General features: G+C 41.4%; 1 long non-coding RNA gene across 1 annotated transcript in view; it reads left to right on the top strand.

Annotated features, from left to right (window-relative positions):
• The first annotated feature begins 264 nt into the window (after nucleotides 1-264).
• LOC121816906 (uncharacterized) overlaps nucleotides 265-6,000 on the top strand; it is a 30,756-nt gene continuing 25,020 nt past the window's right edge. Inside the window, exons 1-2 of the long non-coding RNA XR_009596976.1 lie at nucleotides 265-1,950; nucleotides 2,611-2,700. This is a non-coding gene — a long non-coding RNA (uncharacterized LOC121816906). The remainder of the gene's footprint in view (nucleotides 1,951-2,610; nucleotides 2,701-6,000) is intronic.

Raw genomic sequence — 6,000 nt, 5'->3', positions numbered from 1 at the left:
ATGATGTACTCTGCATAGAAGTTAAATAAGCAGGGTGACAATATACAGCCTTGATGTACTCCTTTTCCTATTTGGAACCAGTGTGTTCCATGTCCACGTCTAACTGTTGCTTCCTGACCTGCATACAGGTTTCTCAAGAGGCATTAAAGACCCAGCAATCTCGTTGGCTTCACCTAACGCAAGTTCCTTTTTCACAATGCTGTGTCCTCTGTGTGTTGGCAGAGGGCATTCTGCGTCTGTCCATCTCTAGAAACCCAGGACAGAGGCTCCATCTTGCTGTGCTTTCCAGGTCTTCATGGCTGTGGGAAGAGAATGTGGAAAATGATGGACTGTTTCCTAAGCTTCTACAGAAGTAACACTAGGGCATTTCTCTGAAGCTGAGCTGCTTTTATTAAGTTCTGAGTCTTCCCTTTCCAGACATGATTCTCCTTATAATTTTATAGTCACCCTTTTCTTGATTCTGCTTTTGGAGAAAGCATTATAAAAATAATAAGCTAATGGTGATTTTTATCACTATCAAACCCGATCTCCTTCTTACTCTCACAAGAGATGTTGGCCCTACTGAGAGGAGAATGTGTTTTAAAATATATATATATTTAATGTTTCTCCCTTTTCATTTATTTTCAGCTTATTGTTTCCCCAAATTCCTGGTTTTCCAAAATCCTCAAGAAAAGGAAAATGTCTGAAAGAGTCATGCTCCTTCATCGTCACCTGCTACAAAAACTCGAGTACGATTGGCATCTGCTCATCTCACGTGCTCAGCCCCGCTGTCTGACGTGTGGTGTTCAAGCAAGTGAGATGCTTCCAGGGGCCTGACCCTCTCCTTCATCACGTCCCTAGTCAGAATGTCTGTGGAATTGATCTCTGCAATGGAAGGAATAGATGTCAGTAAAGTAGACGGGCCATTCATTGAACAAACACTTACTGAGCACCTATCCTATGCTGGACACTGGGCTAGTTCTTCTCAGTCAGCACAGTGAGTCAGCTGGACTCAGACCTTGGCAAGGGAAGAAAGCAAGTATGGGGTTCCCCAGAGAGCACGTTGCTGCAGTGTGACCCTGTAACCTTTCCTCTGTTTCCTATTGCAGACTCCTCTCCTAGAATGTCCCACCATGCTCACTGTCGTTGTCCTTTCCTCTGTTACTGCCTTTCCTCCACCGAGGCTGAAGTGCCAATTCAAATCCTGCCATCCTTGGAAACCAGCTGAAGACTTACATTTTTCCTCAGCTCTGAAGGCTTTCAATGCTCACCCCTTCTCCTTATCTACGAAAGCCCATTGAACATGCCTCTGTGCTACGTGTTAGGGCAACCACCTATGACAACCATTTTGACTTAACCATTTATGACTTAACCATTTTGGGGAGGCAGGCTATTCTCTTTATATCAAGTTTCTTTAAGAAAATGGTCTTGTTTCCTCTCAAGTTAATGGATTCAAAGTAGCTAACCCATTGGAGGTATCTGTGGTTAGGTCCTACACAACATCTTTCAGTAAGAGATGCGTGATAAGTAAATATTGAATAGAAGTGAACTTGATCTTGCTCTTTTTTTTTTTTTTTACCCCCGGAAGATGGAAAGAGAAGTTGTGACTCCCTTTATCCGTATGGCTTTGCCTCCTAGCCTCCTAGCCTTGGGCACATGAGAATTTTTTTTTTTTTTTTTGTGGCTTAAAACGTGAGTTTGAGTGAACTCCAGGAGTTGGTGATGGACAGGGAGGCCTGGTGTGCTGCAATTCATGGGGTCGTACAGAGTCGGACATGACTGAGAGACTGAACTGAACTGAACTGAACTGAACACAACAGAAATTTATTCTCTACACTTCCTGAGTGAGGCCAGAAGTCCCAAATCAAGATGTTGGCAAAGTTGGTTCCTTTTGGACGCTCTAAGGGAGAGTCTGTTCCATGCCTCTCTCCTAGATGCTGCTGGCAAGACCTGATGTTGGTTGGGTTATGGGTGCGTCACTTCCTCTTCACCTTCGTCTTCACATGGTGATTTCCCTTCCACTGTGTGTCTGCTTCTCTTCTTGTAAGAGCACCATTCTTTGGATGCAGGGCCCACTTTAATCTAGTATGACCTCACCCTAACACAACTAATTGCAACTGCAAAGACTGTGTTTCCAAATAAAGTCACGTTCTGAGATTCTGGGTGAACATACGTTTTGGAGACACACTATTCAACTCACTGAACTAAAGGCCACAAATATCTTCTTCTACAAGTTTTATAACGTTTGGTGGCACATTTAGTTCTGTGATGCATATTGGTTTAATTTTTGTATTTGATGGTAGTTACAGGTAAATGTTTATTTTTGTTCTTATGGAGTCCAATTACTCAAAAACTATTTGTTGAAAAGATTGTCTTCTACCTTGAATTGTCTTTGCATCTTTGTTGAAAATTGATTGATCATATATGTATAAGTCTATTGCCAGACTCTGGTGACTTTTTGGTCGATATCACACTGTCTTGATTCCTATAGTTTTATAGTAAGTCTTCAGATCAGGTATGGTGAATACTCTAGCAAAATTCTTCAGAATTATTTTAGACATTGTAGTTAAATTGCTTTTCTATACACTTTTGATAATCGTATTTATTGGGGCATCATATTTATTGAAATAGGCTGAAGACAGCGTGGCCTCAGTATAAGCTGAGATAATCTGCTGTGAAGAACAACACACAAAGGTTCCAGTAGCTGCAGAAGGATATGTGGTAAGAGTGTATATTTCTTTTTTTGTCTTAAAAAAATAAATTTATTTTAATTGGAGGCTAATTACTTTACAATATTGTAGTGGTTTTGCCATACATTGCCATGAATCAGCCATGGTTGTACATGTGTCGCTCATCCTGAAACCCAGTCCCACCTCCCTCCCCATCCCCATCCCCATCCCTTCGGGTCATCCCATTGCATCGGCCCTGAGCACCCCGTCTCATGCATTGAACCTGGACTGGCGATCTATTTCACATATGGTAATATACATATTTCAATGCTATTCTCTCAAATCATTCCACTCTCACCTTCTCCCACCAAGTCCAAAAATCTGTTCTTTACATCTGTGTCTCTTTTGCTGTCTTGCATATAGGATCATCTTTACTTTCTTTCTAAATTCCATAAATATGTGTTAATATACTGTACTGGTGTTTTTCTTTCTGACTTACTTCGCTCTGTATAATAGGCTCCAGTTTTATCCACCTCATTAGAACTGATTCAAATGCATTCTTTTTAATAGGTGAGTAATACTCCATTGTGTATATGTACCACAGCTTTCTTATCCATTTGTCTGCCGATGGACATCTAGGTTGCTTCCATGCCTATTGTAAACAGTGTTGCAATGAACATTGGGGTACACCTGTCTCTTTCAATTCTGGTTTCCTCAGTGTGTATGCCAAGAAGTGGGATTGCTAGGTTGTATGGAAGTTCTAGTTCCAGTTTTTAAAGGAATCTCCACACTGTTCTCCATAGTGGCTGTACTAGTTTGCATTCCCACCAACAGTGTAAGAGGGTTCCCTTTTCTCTGCACCCTCTCCAGCATTTATTGCTTGTAGACTTTTGGATCACAGCCATTCTGACTGGTGTGAGATGGTACCTCTTTGTGGTTTTGATTTGCATTTCTCTGATAATGAGTGATGTTGAGCATCTTTTCATGTGTTTGTTAGCCATCTGTATATCTTTTTTGGAGAAATGTCTGTTTAAGTTCTTTGGCCCAATTTTTTTTTTTTATTGGGTCATTTATTTTTCTGTAGTTGAGTTGCATGAGCTGCTTGTATATTTTTGAGATTAATTCTTTGTCAGTTGCTTCATTTGCTATTATTTTCTCCCATTCTGAAGGCTGTCTTTTCACCTTGCTTATAGTTTCCTTTGTTGTGCAAAAGCTTTTAGGTTTAATCACGTACCATTTGTTTAATTTTGCTTTTATTTCCATTACTCTGGGAGGTGGGTCATAGAGAATTGGATCCTGCTATGATTTATGTCAGGAGAAATATCAATAACCTCAGATATGCAGATGATACCGCCCTTATGGCAGAAAGTGAAGAGGAACTAAAAGCCTCTTGATGAGAGTGAAAAAGCTGGCTTAAAGCTCAACATTCAGAAAATGAAGATCATGGCATCTGGTCTCATCACTTCATGGCAAATAGATGGGGAAACAGTGGGAACAGTGTCAGACTTTATTTTTCTGGGCTCCAAAATCACTGCAGATGGTGATTACAGCCATGAAATTAAAAGATGCTTACTCCTTGGAAGAAAAGTTATGACCAACCTAGGTAGCATATTAAAAAGCAGAGATATTACTTTGCCAACAAAGGTCCTTCTGGTCAAGGCTATGGTTTTTCCAGTGGTCATGTATGGATGTGAGAGTTGGACTGTGAAGAAAGCTGAACACTGAAGAACTGCTGCTTTTGAACTGTGGTGTTGGAGAAGACTCTTGAGAGTCCCTTGGACTGCAAGGAGATCCAACCAGTCCATCCTAAAGGAGACCAGTCCTGGGTGTTCACTGCAAGGACTGATGCTGAGGCTGAAACTCCAATACTTTGGCCACCTCATGCAAAGAGCTGACTCATTGGAAAAGACCCTGATGCTGGGAGGGATTGGGGGCAGGAGGAGAAGGGGACGCCAGAGGATGAGATGGCTGGATGGCATCACTGACTTGATGCACATGAGTTTGTGTGAACTCTGGGAGTTGGTGATGGACAGGGAGGCCTGGCGTGCTGTGATTCATGGGATTGCAAAGAGTTGGACATGACTGAGCAACTGAACTGAACTGATGATTTATGTCAGAGAGTGTTTTGCGTGTGTTTTCCTCTAGGAGTTTTATGGTTTCCAGTCTTAGATTTAGACCTTCAATCCATTTTGAGTTTAATTTTGTGTATGGTGTTAGAAAGTGTTCTAGTTTCATTCTTTTACAAGTGGTTGACCAGTTTTCCCAGCACCACTTGTTAAAGAGATTGTCTTTTCTCCATTGCATATTCTTGCCTCCTTTTTCAAAGATAAGATGTCCATAGGTGCGTGAATTTATCTCCTGGCTTTCTACTTTGTTCCACTGGTCTATATTTCTGCCTTTGAGGCACATGAGAATTTTAAGGGCAGTTTAGGCAGAGGCCAGGGGATGCTAGCCACTGTTGTGTAGAAACACTGGCATCCGGGGTGCCAGGTGTCAGTGCTTTCATGTGCCGCCCTCTTCTTCAGGAGCCTTGCAGAGCCTCACATCCGCATTCATCACTAGGATGCTGAGAGAATAAGATGGATGGAAAAGATGTATTCAAACAAAATTAACTATAAAATTTACTTTTAATTTAATTTCTTCACTGAGACCTGTTATACCATGTGTGTTGTTTTCGCAAGGGAAAATGTCTTCAGTGGAATCAAAAGGCTGTAGAAACAAGGGGTTGAAGTGATGTCCATGATCTTGAATAATCAGCCCATTCTTAGTTCCTGGTTCTGAATGCCCCCAAGCTCCCTTCTTAACCTCCCATGTGTGAAGACTTACTGGCTCCTTGATCCCATAACTTAATTTTCTTCCTCTCTTTTTCTTTTGGATTATGGATGTCTACTTGAGTTAGGCTGTGATATAATTTATCACCGTCTACCATTCAGTGCTATGTTTTGAGCCTTTTGACTAAATAGAATAAATTGGTGTCTTATTTTATTAATGGTATAAGTTGAGAAGGGTAAGCTTATATAAAGTAAGAGATAAACAGCACAGTTAGGGAAAAGACTGAATGAAAATGACACTTGCCAAAAGAAGTTGCTGAATTTTCTGCCACTCTTCTCCTTGGCCAAGTTTCCCCCATACTGGGATCTACCTGCAGGCAGGCTTCAATATCCTCCGCAAGAAACCCTATCATATTTTCAGTCCTCCACCTTTCTGTAGTTCTTAGGGGCAGTGGACAAAATGGCTGTTCCTCATTCATTGCTTGCAGTGTTGCAGGCTCTTCTTCCTGGAAGATCTTACCTGCTGCTCAGCCTTTCTTAAAATTTCCTGCCAAAGTTATGTTAAGCACCCTGCCCTCAGC

This window comes from Ovis aries, chromosome 17 (assembly GCF_016772045.2).
Source record: "Ovis aries strain OAR_USU_Benz2616 breed Rambouillet chromosome 17, ARS-UI_Ramb_v3.0, whole genome shotgun sequence".
In the NCBI taxonomy this organism is placed as follows: domain Eukaryota; kingdom Metazoa; phylum Chordata; class Mammalia; order Artiodactyla; family Bovidae; genus Ovis; species Ovis aries.
Note: the sequence above shows the minus strand (reverse complement) of the source record. Positions and strands in the feature narration are given on the sequence as shown.